The 20291-nt window shown below is 37.9% G+C and overlaps 1 long non-coding RNA gene across 1 annotated transcript; it reads left to right on the forward strand.

Annotated features, from left to right (window-relative positions):
- The first annotated feature begins 16995 nt into the window (after positions 1 to 16995).
- Positions 16996 to 20212, forward strand: LOC110915497. Its single transcript, XR_002579003.2, has 4 exons — positions 16996 to 18110; positions 18707 to 18875; positions 19391 to 19514; positions 19930 to 20212. It is a non-coding gene; the product is annotated as an uncharacterized LOC110915497 (long non-coding RNA).
- The last annotated feature ends 79 nt before the right edge of the window (positions 20213 to 20291 follow it).

A 20291-nucleotide genomic window follows, 5' to 3' on the forward strand; every position in this document is an offset into this window, starting at 1 on the left:
TAAGTTATTCCAAGTTATAATTATTTGTTAAAATAATAATTATTTTAACTTTAAATTATATTTAATGTTTGGAATAATTGTTAAATCAATATTTTCTGTAACAATACTTTTCAAGTATTTATTTCCGTATTTCCTTCCCAAGGATGGGGGTATTTTATACATGTATATTGTAGTTCCGAAATAATATATTTTTAAGTCTAAGTTAGAAAATATATTTAAACTCATCTTCTCCAAAAATAATGTCTTTCAAGAAAATATATATTCTTCCCAAAAATCATATATTTTCTAAATATACTAGGAAAATATATTTTTATCTCCCAAAAATAATATATTTTCTTTTTGTCGAAAATATGATATAACTTGTCAATATGTACAAGAATCATATTTTCACTCCTTTCGTTTCCAAAATAATATTTACCAAAAGTATATTGTAACAGTATTTGTAAGTTATATTATTTTACCCTAAAATAATATAACTATTCCACAAAGTATACAAATATTCACACAAGTGTCTTTAATATAAATATATATTCTAAATATATATTTACCCAATTTTGTTTATAAAATCAACCTCCGATACTTTGTATTTTTGTTACAAAAATTATGGCAAAGTCTATATTGAAAACCATAGTTTAAAACATACTTGTAAATACTTGTCTAGAAAATATTTTCTAAGTGTTTGCATTTTTAGAAAATTTCGCCATAGTTTCCTTTGAAAATGGAGGTGTCCATGCTATTTAGCATATCATTTTCTTTTTAAAAATCATCACACAATGATCAACATTCAACACTAAACAATATTACACTTACCAAGTGTAAAAACAAGCTATCACACAAAGATCATGAACTTGAGTTTTCGTAAAAACTTGTGGTAACTTGGTAAAGTGTTTAGTGGGTTTAGTTACCCTCCAAAATATATTTACTTCTTGATAAACCTCATTCTTGGAAGTTTTAGATGTTTACAATTTGTAAACATATTTCACAAAAACGTTTCTTTATTAAACCTCCTTGTTTTTCTAGTGTTTCTACACTTATTTCATCACCAAAAATAGTGTAAGTTTAGTAAAAACCATGATCTTTCAAAAATCACCTTTTTAAACTTGGTTCTTTTAGAAAAATCATTCACAAATCTTGGATCTATAAGTTTACTAGCTCACTTTGTTTATTACTTTTCAAGAAATCATTTTGTTTTCAAGTTCATGTCTATGTATGAGGATGATCTTCTTGTGTTAACACATAATCATCCTCTAACTTGCTAGATCATGTGTTTAATCACAATTAGCAAGCTCCATGTAGTGATCAACATCATATCTCTAGTAATCAACAAGCAATCATCATACATATACTAAACAACACCATTTCAACAAGATTTCATCATATGAAAGCTTTATGTTCAAGATTCAAGTGTATGTCTTTTAGTGTTCATGTGATTTACAACACAATATGTCTTTTAACCAAGCAAAAATAGAAGTAGACAAGGATCAGGAGGGTCTTACTACTAGCTTTAAGCTAGGGAAGATCACTAGTTGTTGGTGAAGACAAAAGTGATGGATAAAAGCTAACGAAAGAGGTCCTTGATGATCCGCAAACAGCAAGCTTCCTATATCACCTTCTTACACCTTGAGTTAACCTTCAAATGGATGGAACAAGTTTGATAATGGTGGTGGTGTGTGGGAGGAGGTCGGCCGAGAGTGAGGGAAAGGGTGAGAGAGTTTGTGATGTGAAAATGATGAAGTGTTGGATACTTATAACCAATCTTGATCTATTGTCCAAAGGTTTCTATGTCCTAATAGTACATGACATATCTTACACAAGATTATGGAAGATTTAAGGGAATTTAGTAAGATTAGAAAATCTTGAGTGTGTGGGCCACTTGGGCCGTAAATCATATGGGGGAGGGGGCCCATGTGTAAATTTGATGATAAGTTAGATAATTAGTGGAAGTTAAGTGTAAAAGCTAGTGTTTTATGTGTATCTTGCATTATGTAGTATGTTAGGGTGTTCGGGAACCATAACTTGCTCAGAAAAAGTAAAACAATGCTTCTAGCAATATTTTGGTGTTCCGGGTAATGTCCGGTTGTTCAGTTAGATACTGGTTCGTTAAAGTGTCAAGTTATACCACATAGTGTCCTTTATGTAACTTTTTGTGACACTTTTAATTCCCGGCACTTAGGAAAGCATACAGGACCATTTTGCCATATTTTTGCACATTACTAGCATGTTAAAATGCTGATTAATGCAGAATTCTGCACTTTGAGTGGGTTTTAGGCACTTTCCGGCACTTAAACTATCACCTAGTGACGCAGTTTCATGGTCCTTACTTCCCTACACTCCATACTATTGTAGTACCTTGTCTCTGGCTTATACTGGTCTCAAATCACTGTATGTCTATGTAGTGGCACTGTCAGTATGTTTCTGAATTATCCGCTAACCGTGCTAATTGTGCTTTGTGCATCATGTATGTCACTAAAGTTTGTATGTGATAAATGATGTGACAATATGAAATGTGATGCACATGTATGTATGATACAGAAATCAGAAAGCAGTTTACGTCATCAGTTGTAATCAAGCACAGTCATTAAGCACAAAAATTAATATCAATTAATTGTACGGATACCTGTAATTATGAGGGTTGTCTCAATGTATATATTCAGTAAAAAACAGAAACAATATTTATATGATTTTATTTTGATAAATTTGTACTTTATTTGATTTTCTAAATGATATAAGCATGTGAAATTCAAATAAATCCATATGATATTCAAAATTTCTTAAAAATTATACAAGTTAATCTAACATGATATATAAAAGAATCATATACAATTTTACCAAAACGCAAGTCTAAAATCAAAAGCCCCAAAATCTAAGAACTAAGAACCTTAATTTCAATAATAATCTAATTCAAATTCATTTTTTTCTATCACAAAAATCAATAGTAGGGATTTGTAGTGCATAAAAATTTAAACACAGTGGACTCAAGAATTACCTAATTTAGCCTTGGATTGAAGGAGATGGCGCGTGAAGAAGTTATGAGCACTGCCTTGTTCTTCATTTGAAACCGAGAGTTTGTGAGGTTGTTAATGGAATTTGAGAGTGGGAAAGGTGTGAAATTGTTTGAGGAGTCGAATGGTATAAGTTTCGAGGCTCAAGGTTAACAAATTCGATGAAAATGATTCGGTGTTCATGGTGCTCTTTAATGGTGTTAATTGGTGTTTAATTGGAACAATTAAGGCATGAAACACATCGATCAAATGACATATACTCCATTGTTCCACTTCCCCTATGTCGTTTGCAATCGAACAGAATGTATAACATAGCGTTTGGTTTCGTTTGTCACCGGGTTGGGTATCAGTGGGGCTAGGTCGCGTTTTTGGGTGAAGAGGAAATGTAGCAGGTTGTGTTTAAGAATAATGCGAACCGAGCTTAGTCACCAGGAGCGTCATAGCTCAACTGGTTTTTTCTTCTTTTATTTCAACTTTTAAAGCATGACAAACCAATCCTCTCAAGTTCTAACGCATTTAATGTCACACCCCAACTGATGGCAGAAACATCGGGCGGGACGAGGACGAGATTGCTCCAGACTTCATAACACTATTTGCGACAATATTTAATCAAAATCGAATTTCGTTTCATTGAACAATTTGTTAAGTACAACATGGAAATCAGAAAATACAACAAGTCAAGAAACAATACAGCAAAATTACGTGAAACAAATACTACAACATAATCTAGATTTCTAAGTGTGTTTCTAGTCATTTATACTAGATTCCATAATCATTATCGTCATCGTCCTACAACATGTTCAAAGTATAGTTCAATACAACAAGTATTGGCGAGTATACAAGTTTGATAAATAGCATAAGTATAAATCGTTTAAACAAATCCACATGGCAAAACTTGTTATCTAAGATTAACGTATGACTGGCATGCAACTATAAATGTCAACCCAAAGATTACCGTTATCGTAATCCTACCATAGCAACGATAGGACCGTTCTGTTTTAACTTAACATGACCTCAAGAATACGGGCGGTGCATTACTCCTATAGCGTTATACATGTTAAGGGAGGTTTGTACGAAGTTAATGACAAATATACCACATAAAAATGTTCCAGCACGTACGAATCAAGTATAACGTATTAAGCCTGCATGATTTGATTGTTTGCTTGTGATTGCATAAAGTATGTGTGATTGTGTAAGTTTTTACAATGTAATCATGTTGCACCCAAAGGTGTAAAACGTAAAAAGGGTGTCGTGTATACTCACGGTTTTGCAAAGCTTCCTTTGTTAGATCCGCTAGTCGAAGGTTGAGAGCGTTGGAACACCGAGGTTACCCTACATGGGGTAAGCGAAGGTGTGAGTCATTTGGAGTTGAACGAAGAATTCGGATTGGGATTAAAGTATAAAAAGTATATATACAAACACGAAAGTATATCCCGTCTAGGGACTCGTTGTGACACTAAGATACTGTGATTTCATGGGTCTTGATTTGCCCATTAGAATCAGTGATGAGGAACTCAGAACTGAGATAAATGGATAACCGAAGCTCACAACACTGTTCGTGCGAATGGAAGTTCAATTCGTGCGAACAGAGTTAGTTCGTGCGAGTGGGAAAATCCCAGTCGTGCGAAGAGACCTGTTCGTGCGAAGAGACCTGTTTGTGCGAAGGGGCCTGTTCGAGACACTTTAACCATTAATCGGCTAACGTTCTGATTTCGGTTATGTTTTAGAAATTATATTATATTATATAGTCTATAATGACAGTCTAGTATAATCACGAAGTTCATAGAAGTCACGTATGGAGGCATAACACCTCATTATATGTTTCACCAAAGCATAAAGTTTATTAACATCGTTAACAAACCCGGTTGGTCACGATTATAACAGAAAATAAATAAATACACATATACCAAAAAACCGAATAAGGACAACCCGGGCGTGTAATTCCCAACCTGGCAAGTGTTGGAGGCGCAGCGGGGTTAACTTATTCTTAGCCTAGGAGACTGTTTGGGTGTTCGTTTGCAAGTCCAAGTGAGGCAGTGGAACTAGATTGGAAAGTCAAGGCTTCTACAGTTCACACTTTTGTTAAACACAGATTCGTCCATATTGAAGATGGGAATCTGAGATAACATTCAACACTTAGGGTATTGCAGGAACGAAATCAACAGAAAGTCGCTTCGCGCGAGTGGACGGCTCAATCGTGCGAATGGGTTTCGTTGTATGAGTGGGTTCTGTTTTGTTTGAACAGACTCGTTACTTGGCCGAAATCAACCTTAACACTAACCCACAGCTATACACTTAGCTGTGAGCTCGGCGGGTTCAAGATTTCGCCAAGTCTCAGAACTGAAAAAGTATGTTATAAAAGTCTGAATGCAAACAAAACTTCAATCTTTATCTTGGACCTCAATGTGGGGAATTTCACCATTAGACTGCCAAGGCAAGTCTGTGAAATTATCCTAGAGGATACCCAAGTTGTAAAGATTTGAAGAATAGTAGAAAAAAGTAGAAGAAATCAAGTAGCAAAGTGAAGTTAGTGAGCTAAGACTCACTTAGGAGCTTCTGAGATATCTTGTTGAAGTGTGTGAGTTCAAGGTGTTAGAGAGAATTCGGAGTGAATGGAAGGTGTAAACTGAGGGTGGAGGTTCGTATTTATAGGGCGAAACAGTGTTTGGTGCGAATGGATTAGGACGATTGGAGAATTGGTGCGAGTGAGATTGGGACGAAAGGGCCAGTCACACGAAGAGACTTGGCCACTCGCACAAAGAGTATCCAGTCGCTCGAAGGGGTTAAGTTTGACCGTTATCGTGTATTTTAGCTGGTTTTAGGTATTTCAAGCATACAACTGTGATGTGCATGTATATAAATAAAATGCACGTATAAACTAATGTTGCAAGTATTCCAAGTATGAGTTTGCGTATATGAGTATGTATCAATGTTTGTAACGTATAACAAGTATGTATAAAAATAATCAAGTTTTATTATGATCAAAGTCTCGGATTACAATGCTTGGAAAGGAAAATACGAGTATAATAAGATTACAAATTATCAAAAATAGAAATATAAACATACTTTCTAATTAAGGAAAGTACTAAAAAGCGAAACGTTACATTTAAACTTAAATTTCTAGCTTAGTTTATTTCCCTTTTATAATTACTAACTATACTAACTGAGTTTTGTTTATAAAAATTAATAATTTAACCCTAAAATAATTATATTATTTGATTTGTTATAACATAACATTATATTCAATAATTAAAAATAATAGTAAAATTTCCATTTTTATTTATTACGCATAAGATCCAGTTTACAAACGAGTCGGTTTTCTAAGATCCGTTTTCTACGGATGTTATTGTCTCCCCTACTTTTGGGAATTTCATCCCGAAACTAGGAGGAAATCGTTCGTGTAGGATGGTGCGTGGGTTTTTCACAGGCGTAAGTGATATCGGTTAGACTAGGTAATATCACTAGGAACCCTAATCTTGGAATCAGATTGCTTCTTAAGAATATCAGATACCAAGTGTTGTCACGTCCTCAAAATCCACACGCGGAGTATTACCGCGAGGCGTGTGACGACCAGGATCCTAGCCACTAATTATTTTGAACGGATTAGTTATTGTTATAAACATTAGCATAATTAGTGACCTAATTTAAATTTTTCAAAACATAGTTTAAGTTCACAGCGGAAAGGGAAAGAAAACGCATCATAATTGAAAACCACAAGTTTGTTATCGTGCTACTTACGATCCACGCACTCCATCCGATTGCAACGTCCGTCCAGAGCTGTATCGAGCAACCTGCAAAGCATGCAGTAGAGTGTCAACATAACGTTGGCGAGTTCACATGTTTGTAGTTTTTCAGTTTTAATTCCAAAAACTTGTTTTAACCAGTTAATTTCTCCGTTTATACATGCCATGGGGAGCTACCCCATAAGTAAGCGACTAAACTGTTTTTCCAATACCGAATACTAATTAACCCCACGTTTCCGCAGTGCCTCGTTTGTTACTGTTCTATCATCATTGACGGTTGCCAGAGTCTATTAGTTCACGCTCGTTCCCAGTAACAAGGGTCGGTGTGAGGCTGGTCGAACCTAAATAGCGCTATCAACTAATAACCCGTTCGCCTGGCCCCAGCGACTAATCGGTATTAAGTAGTAGGGACTTGAGTGATAGAGTTTCGTTTAGTGTTGCTCGTTGCATTTCCGTATAAACAGTAATTAACAAAGAGTCCCGCACAAGGGGAGAAAAGTAGGTTTGTATCCCTCACAGGGGATAGTGTTGTTACCCGTATCCCACACAAGGAGATAGAAATACCGCATCCCGCACAAGGGGATAGTAAGCAATTCCAAACCAGGAAAAGTTGTTTCGTTCCGTTTCCCAACCACCGGGAACGCATGTTTTAAGTAGAAAGTAGTGAACTCACCTTTGCTTTGCTCGGTTGACAATTTACTCATGTTACGTTGGTCAACCATACCCTATTGTGGTTATTAAATATTTATTAGGTTCTCATGCAAGAAAATGTCACGCACAAGCTACACGTATCTAACACAAAGCACGTAAGTCATACTAGCATATATGTTATTGGGCCTATCCTAACATATGAGCAGTTAAACAGTTAACAATAACACATAGTCCAAAACATGACATCACATTGCGTAGCCCAATAAAGAATTTAGTAGCCCAGTCGAAACCGGATAGTCTCGACTCGAGACTATGAGGTCTCGAGTCGCAGCCACTAAATTCTAAGTCGCAACAGTTGGTCTCGAGTTGTGAATATTGGAGTCGCAACCGTAAAGGTCTCGAGTCCTTACATGTGAAGTGCCTTGCTTCGAGTTGTCATCATAAAGGTCTCGAGTCACAACCCTACGGTCTCGACTCGCAACCACCACCGATGCTTCTAGACCCCTTATCCAATTTGGTACTATCCAATCAGATTTCATTAACATGTTTTATCCTACTGTACACTACAAAAATGGATTAGAATTGCATAATTCAAATGTTCATAGCATCTTCAAATAGTTCATCAGGTTTTTATCATGAAAGCAGGTCTAACCCTCTATATTATAACACCACATCATGATTCCATCAACTCAATCCAGCATTTAAATTCTTGATATCACAAAACATGTCTAATCATATTATTCTACATCACCAATCATTGATTTACATCTAGCATCAAAATGTCATTATAAATCTTTACAATAAGCATGAATCAGTCAAATCCTCGTACCACCATCAGACTATCTATGCTACTCATGTAGTTTGAAATCATCCTTATCAATTTCATATAGCAAAAGTCCACCTTAACATATTAAATCACTAGATGTTATATATATGAAGCCCTAAATTAAACAAATGACACTAACCAATTTTTGTGAGTCTAAACAAACAGTCAGTCACTCGATCTTTAAATGTTTACAAAGGAATGCAGCCATTTATCACCAAACTCAATCATTTACCCACTTAAACGAACATGATGAACTATTTATGCACCAATCTTCAACTCATGTATGTGCAACACTTCCTTAACAATAAATTAGTTAACACAAAATCACCAAAAGAAAGAAATGCAAGACTCACCCTGACTGAGGGGCTGTGAACCTCTGTTGTCGCCACCACGAAAGTGAACCAGAACTCCGGCTGCTGCCGTTGCCACTGCGCCGTTGCCATGTCGTCATTCCGCCTGGGCTGAACCACAGTCACTATTACCGGAGCTTTGTCGGCAATCCGGTCTTCGGAGCAGCGGCTTCGCCTCCTATGTCACCGCTGGTTCTCCTCTCTAACTCTCCAGGTCGTCTCTCTCTCAACTGTGCAACAAGCCGTAGTGGGGTGTGTGAGCCGAGGGGATTTGAAATCGGGTTGGGATTTCACGTGTGCGATCAAACAGCATGAGAATGAGGGGGGGTAGGGAGTGTGGGTGTGCGGTCGGAGCAGGAGCCGGTGCTCGCCGGAATATCCATCTCCGGTGACCGGAGTTTTAGAGAGGGAGAAGACAGGGAATTTGTGCGGCTGAGTTCTTTGTTAGGGTTTTTAAAATGAGAGGTAGGGGAGGATAAGTAGTTTATATAGTGTAGTGTTTTAGGGAGGGTTTAGATAAGTGGGCTTGGGCCTAACCCAAGTGTGCGTGGATCCGTTTTTGCACCGCATCTCGCATAAACGGACTGGTACGGTCTTGTTAACTAATACGTAAATAATAGGATCCTCGTCATGGATTATTATTTTCGAAATTATAATAGTAATAACAAATATAATACTAATAATAATAATAATGACAATAATAATAGTAATTATTAGGCGCACGTTTTTACCAAAATGCCCTTCTCTTGACAACGAGAGTGTGGGGTGTTACATTCTCCTCATGTTACAGGAATTTCGTCCTCGAAATTTAAGTAAAATTCAATGATTCGCTCTATTTGTATACATAGACTCCATTACCATACGTAAATACAAACAGTTTCACAAAAGTCCACAAAACGAACATGCAAGCCACATAGCACATACGGTCAAATAGCACGTAAAATCAGATAGCCTTAGATTCACAGAGTCCTACGTATCTCAAATAGTACAGATTTTCACAAACTTAAGTATAGCATCCAAGAAACGTACAGGAAAACCCGAAGTGTCACATTATCCCCAAGTTTCAGAAATTTCGTCCCGAAATTTAGCGCGCAGCCACTGACAAGCTAGTGTGTTTAAATGTTTTCATAGGGCGTCACATCACCCCCTGTTGATTTGAAATTTCTTCTCGAAATTTAGCGGTAGCTTCAGTGCTGGAAGTAGTTTTTGTAAACAACTGGGGATACATGCGAATCATCTGGTTTTCCCATTACCAGGTAAACTCTAGGCCACGGCGTGAGTTCCATCGAACTCGGTCTGTTGGTTACACTACGCTCGAGGGTATTGATTTATCGATCCTTGATCTCAACTGGTTTCTCAACGGGGCGTAGTTTGTTGCTGATCACGGGTTCCTAAAAAGGAACAACGAATGTTTCATCTGACAGACACTTCTTCAGATTAGGCACGTGAAAGACGTTGTGTACCGCATTCAGTTCTTCAGGCAGGTTTAGTCTATAAGCAACCTTACCGATCCTCTCGGTAATTTCGTACGGTCCAACATATCGCGGATTAAGTTCATCCCGTTAGCCAAAACGTACCACACCCTTCCAGGGTGAAACTTTAAGTAGAACCCAGTCTCCGACTAGGAATTCTAGAGGTTTCCTACGCTTATCCGCGTAGCCTTTCTGACGGTCTGGAGCTGCCGCCATGCGTGGTCTATTCTGGGCAATCCTACCCGTTGTGTCAAGTGCAAGATATGGGCCGGTAAATTGACTTCCGCCCAGCACAGAGGTGACCGGTATCTGCGCCCGTGCAATGCCTCAAAGGGTGCTGCCTGAATGTCAGTGCGGTAGCAGTTGTTGGAAGAGAATTCTACAAAAGGGAAGTGTCACTCGTATCCAAGGTTGATAACACATGTTCTCAACATGCCTTTAGGTGTTTGGATGGTGCATTTGGCCTGACCATCAGTTTGCGGGCGATAAGCAATGCTCATGCCTAACTGTGAGCCAAAGGTTTTTGTGCACACCCTGCGGCGAATCAGATGCAAAACGTGTGTTTCGATCAAAAGTGATAGAAGTTGGCTCTCCGTGCCCAGCATCTACTTCCATCAAGTGGACGGTTGTAAGTTCGAAATCTTGTTGGTTCCTTTGGTCGTATGCCATTACTAGTAGACATTTCAGCAATGCCTTAGACAGGATAGAATAAGATAGAAGCGCCACATAGATTATCTTCCAATTGCTGGAGTTGCGGATCACTGAGCATCTCTGTAGTGTCAGGTGATACTCTTTCGTGTCTAAACCGTGAGGGGTTGCGTATGCTATCGAGAAAAGCGGGCCTTCCGACATTAAAAGTCGCGCGTTGGAAACTTAACGCAGGTGGTTTTTGTAGTAGAAGTACCATAGTAGAGCGTAGGAGTCGTCCTGATTCCCACTGGTTTTCGGAATAGGTTTGGACGTCGTCGACAGAAACAAGTGTCGAATTTTGACATGATGGAATAAATTCGAGTGTCGTAACTAGGTGTTGTTCGTATCAAGTTCGAAGAAAAATGCTTGCGATACCCGTTACCCCCAGGGTATCCTTGGCTCGTTGCTCCAACGAGTAACATTCGTAGGAAGTAATTTGTCCAAACGGAGATTTGTGCAAAGTAGTGTAGGATAAGGATCATGGAGTCCATGAAACATAGCGCAAGTAGCGAGAACTTGCAAGAAGGATAGTCAAAATTGATGCGTTCAACCTGAGACAATACACAAAAGGCTTTAAGGTCGGCAATAAGGATCTATACGGCGTCGATGAGGTAGCGGGACATACAAAAGCCGTGGCGGTTAGAATAAAGAATGTCGCTGGCCGATAGGGGATATTACGTCGATGGGGTTAGCACAAAAGTAGTTAGAGGGGGATGGTCGTCGTGCGGGTCTGTAGGCTTCAAGGTCTACTGAGACGTCTGGCAGGATGTGATTTCTCAAATTGGTAGGGAATCAAGTTCGAGTGGATTGGTCTGAGTCGTGCGAATGAGTTTGAAGTAGCGCTTGCGTCGTCGGGGTGGGGGGGGGGCTTTGATGTGAAACTGCTGAAACAGGCTTTCGAAAAAGCATGATCGAGGTAAATGTTGCCAAATTTCAGGGTTTATGAAATTTGTCGACTAAAAGCTGATCTCGCTGAATTCACAAAACTAGAGAGATATCTGGTCAAGGTTTCTATATGAAGACATGTGGACGTCGTGATAAAGAAAAGATAGAAGCGGGGATACCATCTGAGCAACAAACACGAATTCGTACGAAAGCTAGCGAAAGGATTCACGGAATCAGAAAAGTCGTCAAAGGATAACGGTTCTGAAGGATAAGGTAAGCATCTAGGTCATCATACTCATCGGTGGGTTGACGGGCTCGTATCTTCGTCTTGACACGCCTTTAAATACGCCGGTTTGTAAGAAAGATATCACTTTGCTGGGTTTGGAGGCGTGCTAAGGTATAAGGTAGAACTTGAATAAGGATTAATCGTGTAACAAGGAATTAGGGGAAATAACTTCGTGGTCGAGGGAAAGGTGATACGATTGCTGGCACTGCAATGAGAAGCATCACCACGCATTCTTTTCGTGTTCGAGACGTGCAGACAGAAACCCGAAAAGTGTAGCCTTACTAGAATGCCTCAAGAATCCGAGTGATTAGTCGGGTGAGGGAACAAGTCTCGCCGCTTAATTCGGGAAAAGAAATATACGAGTAAAAAGAATGCGAATGGCGTCGTCGCTTCTTCTAATATCCCATGATATAGGGGTGGCTCCCCCTTGTCGATTCGTTCTTGTAACTTCCCTGTGTAGTTCGTAGCAGGCCTTTCCTGAGCGGGTCTGTCGAGTAAACGCCCTTCGCATCGATTCGAAATCCATGGATGATATCATGAAATACGTGGACAAAGGCTTGGAATAACTGGTTCCTTGCCTTTAGTGTATAGTGGTTTCGAATCAGGTTTAGGAGGACTCGCTTCTGCTTAACGCGTAACATGCTAGCCTAGCCTTCGTATGATCCACTGTGTTAATTACTAAATATACGCACACGTACTAACACATACATATGCTAATGACACACATACACACATGTGGGTTTACACACATAAGTTATGCACAAGTAAATGTCGTTAGCCTACCATTACCAGGTGAGCATCTGAGGTTGACGAACCTTGCAATCCGGAGTGTGGTGTCATTGTGGTTTTCATTAAAGAACGGTTATAATCTGGTTTTCATATAAAAATATTTTATTTCCCAAACCAAAAATATTTTATATTTAAAACCTAGTTCGCTATAACCAATGGCTCTGATACCAATCTGTCACACCCTCAAAATCCACACGCGGAGTATTACCGCGAGGCGTGTGACGACCAGGATCCTAGCCACTAATTATTTTGAACAGATTAGTTATTGTTATAAACATTAGCATAATTAGTGACCTAATTTAAATTTTTCAAAACATGGTTTAAGTTCACAGCGGAAAGGGAAAGAAAACGCATCATAATTGAAAACCACAAGTTTGTTATCGTGCTACTTACGATCCACGCACTCCATTCGATTGCAACGTCCGTCCAGAGCTGTATCGAGCAACCTGCAAAGCATGCAGTAGAGTGTCAACATAACATTGGCGAGTTCACGTGTTTGTAGTTTTTCAGTTTTAATTCCAAAAACTTGTTTTAACCAGTTAATTTATCCGTTTATACATGCCATGGGGAGCTACCCCATAAGTAAGCGACTAAACTGTTTTCCCAATACCGCATACTAATTAACCCCACGTTTCCGCAGTGCCCCGTTTGTCAATGTTCTATGATCATTGACGGTTGCCAGAGTCTATTAGTTCACGCCCGTTCCCAGTAACAAGGGTCGGTGTGAGGCTGGTCGAACCTAAATAGCGCTATCAACTAATAACCCGTTCGCCTGGCCCCGGCGACTAATCGGTATTAAGTAGTAGGGACTTGAGTGATAGAGTTTCGTTTAGTGTTGCTCGTTGCATTTCCGTATAAACAGTAATTAACTAAGAGTCCCGCACAAGGGGAGAAAAGTAGGTTTGTATCCCTCACAAGGGATAGTGTTGTTACCCGTATCCCACACAAGGAGATAGAAATACCGCCTCCCGTACAAGGAGATAGTAAGCAATTCCAAACCAGGAAAAGTTGTTTCGTTCTGTTTCCCAACCACCGGGAACGCATGCTTTAAGTAGAAAGTAGTGAACTCACCTTTGCTTGGCTCGGTTGACAATTTACTCGTGTCACGCACAAGCTACACGTATCTAACACAAAGCACGTAAGTCATACTGGCATATATGTTATTGGGCCTATCCTAACATATGAGCAGTTAAACAGTTAACAATAACACATAGTCCAAAGCATGACATCACATTGCGTAGCCCAATAACGAATTTAGTAGCCCAGTCGAAACCGGATAGTCTCGACTCGAGACTATGAGGTCTCGAGTCGCAACCACTAAATTCTAAGTCGCAACAGTTGGTCTCGAGTTGTGAATATTGGAGTCGCAACCGTAGAGGTCTCGAGTCAGGCTTGAGTCGAGATCATGAGATCTCGAGTCGCAACCGTGCCGATCTCGAGTCCTTACATGTGAAGTGCCTTGCTTCGTGTTGTCATCATAACGGTCTCGAGTCGCAACCCTACAGTCTCGACTCACAACCACCACCGATGCTTCTAGACCTCTTATTCAATTTGGTACTATCCAATCAGATTTCATTAACATGTTTTATCCTACTGTACACTACAAAAATGGATTAGAATTGCATAATTCAAATGTTCATAGCATCTTCAAATAGTTCATCAGGTTTTTATCATGAAAGCAGGTCTAACTCTCTATATTATAACACCACATCATGATTCCATCAACTCAATCCAGCATTTAAATTCTTGATATCACAAAACATGTCTAATCATTATTCTACATCACCAATCATTGATTTACATCTAGCATCAAAATGTCATTATAAATCTTTACAATAAGCATGAATCAGTCAAACCCTCGTATCACCATCAGACTATCTATGCTACTCATGTAGTTTGAAATCATCCTTATCAATTTCATATAGCAAAAGTCCACCTTAACATATTAAATCATTAGATGTTATATATATGAAGCCCTAAATTAAACAAATGACACTAACCAATTTTTGTGAGTCTAAACAAACAGTCAGTCACTCGATCTTTAAATGTTTACAAAGGAATGTAGCCATTTATCACCAAACTCAATCATTTACCCACTTAAATGAACATGATGCACTATTTATGCACCAATCTTCAACTCATGTATGTGCAACACTTCCTTAACAATAAATTAGTTAACACAAAATCACCAAAAGAAAGAAATGCAAGACTCACCCTGACTGAGGGGTTGTGAACCTTTGTTGTCGCCACCACGAAAGTGAACCAGAACTCCGGCTGCTGCCGTTGCCACTGCGCCGTTGCCATGTCGTTATTCCGCCTGGGCTGAACCACAGTCACTATTACCGGAGCTTTGTCGGCAATCCAGTCGTCGGAGTAACGGCTTCGCCTCCCATGTCACCGCTGGTTCTCCTCTCTAACTCTCCAGGTCGTCTCTCTCTCTCAACTGTGCAACAAGCCGTAGTGGGGTGTGTGAGCTGAGGAGATTTGAAATGGGGTTGGGGTTTCACGTGTGCGATCAAACAGCATGAGAATGAGGGGGGGGGGTAGGGAGTGTGGGTGTGCGGTCGGAGCAGGAGCCGGGGCTCGCCGGAATATCCATCTCCGGTAACCGGAGTTTTAGAGAGGGAGAAGACAGGGAATTTGTGCGGCTGAGTTCTTTGTTAGGGTTTTTAAAATGAGAGGTAGGGGAGGATAAGTAGTTTATATAGTGTAGGGTTTTAGGGGGGGTTTAGGTAAGTGGGCTTGGGCCTAACCCAAGTATGCGTGGATCCGTTTTTGCACCGCATCTCGCATAAACGGACTGGTCCGGTCTTGTTAACTAATACGTAAATAATAGGATCCTCGTCATGGATTATTATTTTCGAAATAATAATAGTAATAACAAATATAATACTAATAATAATAATAATGACAATAATAATAGTAATTATTAGGCGCACGTTTTTACCAAAATGCCCTTCTCTTGACAACGAGAGTGCGGGGTGTTATAAGTGTTAAATATGAGTCTTAAAGATACAAAAGGTATGTTCAAGCTAGGTAGGATGTATCAAAAGCAGGGTTTAGATCTGATTAAGGCGGTAACGTTCCTGGTAGGACTGAGTACCCAGATAGAGGAATCCGTTTTAATGCCAGATTTGCAAACATGCAGAGTGTTAATGGTAAAGTATGAGATAGCTGTCGTAAGCAGTACGAACATTACATCGTGAATCCCATACACGTGTCTCGTAGATTGATTGCGAATTAAGAGAAAATCATGTCTCGAAGATGACTTGTAACACGAGAGAGTTTGTAAATTGAGTCGTAAGCTACACTCATGATGCCTAAACTGAATTCCGTGTCACAACTTGGAATTAAAAAAATCTCCTAAAACGCCACATTGATAGAGTTGAGCCCGCAATATCATAGCTTTGAATCACTGAACACATAAACAAACTAAACTAACTTAAAATCTCTCATGGCTATTTTAACAATGCTTTTAATAATTTGACAAAGACACTTATATATAGGAAGTACCAGCGACGTATACACCATGTGTGTACCAAACTTCCATCCACATCGTTATTCGAATCATGATTAATGACACAAACAAAACTTACACGAAATTTCTCAAGACTAGTCTAACGAGACTTTTTGATAGTTTGACAAGGACACGACTACAACTTACTAACTAAGTAAATATAACCAAATCCACAACAACCAAAGCGTGACAAAGTAATGATGATGTCTTGAACTTTATGTTCTAATCAACTACATAAGTTCTATATTCTTGTTTCTATTGTGTTTGATAAATAACTGATTAACAATTTAACCCAATCAAAGAATTTTTTGAATATATTTAAGTGTAATGTTACTTTGGGTCAATCTATAAGATTAGTAATTGAATGTTGTAACAAAGTAAATGTAATTATTGTTTCGTTATTTATAGCCTATAGATTCTCTTGTTTCTAAAGTAACCAAATAAATAATTAATTAATGTTTCGTTATTTATAGCCTATAGATTCTCTCGTTTCTAAAGTTTAAAGTCAAGTCAAAAGTCTAATAGGATTACTCATTTATGTGGCGAAGGGCCATCGTTGTTATTTTTATACTTATTTAAGTACAATGTTGCGTAAAATATGTTAATAAAAAAGTAGATATTGATATCTTGGATATTAGTATTTAAATTCTTTACTAAACCATTTATATATACTCTAATTTTCAACATTCTTGTGCAATAAGAGTTGTAAGTTGTGCTTATTTGGTTTTTTTTGAATTGTGTGGTTGTACAACATCCTTTATTGGTGTATGAGCTTATTTGGTACACACACGTCTTTTCATTCCCCACTTTCAAAGAAGACAGAGGAAGAGAACAGAGAAAAAGGGAGAAGACAAAGCGAGATCAGGAAGTCACCGTCAACCGGCGATGGAGGCTGCCCGATGCGAAGTCGGGTCATCGCACTGGCGGTTAACCGCCGTAATCCAAGTGGTGTCTAGGGTTTTGTTGGTAACAACAACTACACTAGCAAGATGATTCATTCACAACATGAACATTATCTTTCTTAATCAACTGTTTGCATCAATTCAGGTAGCTTCTTGCTCTATTTCTTCTTGTCTTTGTTTAAATTCACATATTAAATTCAAAATCTCATATAGCAACATGGATCTACTGCCTTCATTGAGTTCTAAACATGTTGATGCTGTAATTTAGTTAAATAGTTGTTTAGAGTTTTATTCAAATTTGGGTTTTATTAGCTTTTGACAATTAAGGATTTTGAATTTCTGATGGTGTATAGAAAATTGGTGAATTATTTATGTTACTTGGTAAAATTAAGAACATAAAGAATTAATGGATGATTATTCCAAGTATTCCCATAGTCCTGCTCCTCTAGCTGTTGCTCAACGAGACCATACCATGTTTAAGAAACTTATTACTATCCTCCGATAGTTGGCGAAAGCCGGTGCGGCTAACACCTAGGCTGAATTTGTAGCTGCTGATCTTGATGCGGATATCACGTTGCTTATGTTAGACCCTAATTCCATTCCGACCACATTGACAGACACCGTGACCATTTCGTAACCATCGCCCTCTGCTAACCAAAATTGTTGCCTCAGTTTATATTCTAATACGCGGCAAGGTACCTTAATCGAACTACCTTTCGATTTCAAATTACTTATTCAGTTAGGTACCTTAATTGAACTACCTTTCGATTTCAAATTACTTATTCAGTTAATTGGTTTGCTCATTTTGTTGAACTCTGTTATAATACTCAATACACCACATTGAGAAGAGAAGGGTTCTAAATAACAAAGTATAAGCACATTTGTATATGTATTCTATCTATATTTTTGATTCATAGATCAGCAGAGGAATCTGGTTGTGATTCCGAATTTGTGGGATTGGAAGGTTGTTGTTGGCATCTGCACGTCATATGGACATGTAAGAAATAATATCACCTGCTTTTAGTTGATTTCAGATAATATTGCTCTTATTATTTATTATTATGCAGAAAAGAATATTGCTTGATGTGATGTGAGATTGTATGAATAAACGTTTGGCCATATATACTACTTTGAAAGCAACTTTTATTATGGGAAGTCCTATATACAACCTTAGTTATAAAACTCTCCACTATATATCTTGCCTTCATATATGAAAGAGAGTTTAGACCTTATTCCATTTAATATTAGAAGTAGAGTTGGATGTTCAATTATTTCCAAGACTTTTGCCATAAAAGCTTAGGTACTTTGTTTTCTTAAGATTGTATTTACTGTATGTTTTCCACTAGAGAAGGATCTTGAAGGGTTTCTATTTAGTTTTTGTCGATTTAAATTATGTTCATGAGATTGCAAAGCTTTTTCTATCTAACTTTTTTGATGCATTAATCTGAAATTTATATTAGAATTTGAGATAAGAAATGGGTCTATTTGAATGGATGATGTTTATGGTTTGGCTTTTGAAATCAAGTGGCTGGTTTTGATTTATTTATTTATTTATTTTTTTTGTTATCATCTAAAATCAATACATGTTCTTAGATATTGAAGAAAAGAAACCTGTCAAGCCTGGTTTCAATAAGCGAGAGCTGCGTATAGGTCTCGAAAGCCAAGGTGCCAGACGTGAGAATTATAAAAAGTCTGATGTTTGAAGAATTTATATATCATATTTAGCACACAGATGTTGCTCATAATATAAAAAAATCACCAGGTATGTTGACCAGTTTATTTTTTTTACTTTCAATTTGAAGTAACAACACACTTTGTTTCACAAGTACACTTTGTTGTTGTTGTTATATCTAAACCCATTTATAGACTTTGATGGCCATCTGGCTTTTTATTGGTCTAATGGTGAAGCTGCCTTGAATTAATTAATATTTGTGTGTTGTAACTTTCTTGATTAGCAACCAGATGTGCAAGGTTTGAGATGATTTCTTTAATAATCTTTTCTTCTATTTTAGGGATTTGATACATGAAAAAATAGGTTAACTAAAAAAATTTGTTGATTGATCATTGATCAAGTGATATTAGACTATTAGTGACTTTTTTAATTTTTATAGGTTTTGTAGGATGATGTATCGGCAACTGTGAAGGTTTTAGATATTAGTGGCCTAAAGCTTTTTGCATTGAACCAGATTAAAGTATTTTTATTAGTACATATTATTATATTTTGTTTTGATTTAAACAAATATTTATTGATAGAATATTGATCTCTTGCCACCGCAGCTGTTGACAACAATCTCTACTGTCGTTGATCTCAATTACCCGGAGAAAACATCACACTTTATATAGTAAATGTGGCAGACGAGAGACGCGAGCTTGTAGGGGGAAAAAGTTGCTCAAACATGTGGTATGTTTTCTTTCATACTACATATCTTTTACCTTGTGCATAAACTATAGCCTATCCATACCTAAGATTTTAATCTTTTGCATAACTAAGGTTTTGGAATATGGCAAATGGTTGGGTAAAAAAATTTGCATTTTCACTTTTAACCCAAAGATTTTAATCTTTTGCATTTTAAACCCTTTGACTTTTTTACTTTTAACAAAAGTTTTTCCATCTTTTGCAAAAAAAAAAAAAGTTTTTACTTTTTTTTGGAAAAAAACTGGCAGAGGAAAACGGTTGGGTTTGTTGGGTCAGTCGTACCTGCCAAACCAACCTTAAATCGTGGATGGTACCGTATAGATATCCTGCCGGCTGACCAACCCATAAAGATGATTTGTTTGGTTTCAACTATTTATAAACACACTACTTTGAATTACAGGATGAATCTCAGGATCGTACAAAAGGCTATAGTTGAGAGAGTTGGCTATTCTAAACAATAACCTTCGATGGCATACTCCATAGTATGCAGCCAAGAGGCAGTGTGTCACCTTTTGATTCCAACAGAAAAAAAAACGTGCCAAGACCGGGTTCCAAGGAACCCGACATCGTATTATCAACCTGTGTGTATTAGTGTACACAATTATTTATATAACGTTGTAGTTATAGTTGTTACTCGGATTTTGATAACGAATTATGATAAGCTTAAACACAACTGGCTTGCACGTCAATTTCGTTGCCCGCAGCGCAACGCGCGCGGGTTACTTTTCTAGTTTAGGCTAAGATGTATGGAAATATGAGATG

This window comes from Helianthus annuus, chromosome 16, assembly GCF_002127325.2.
Source record: "Helianthus annuus cultivar XRQ/B chromosome 16, HanXRQr2.0-SUNRISE, whole genome shotgun sequence".
NCBI lineage: Eukaryota > Viridiplantae > Streptophyta > Magnoliopsida > Asterales > Asteraceae > Helianthus > Helianthus annuus.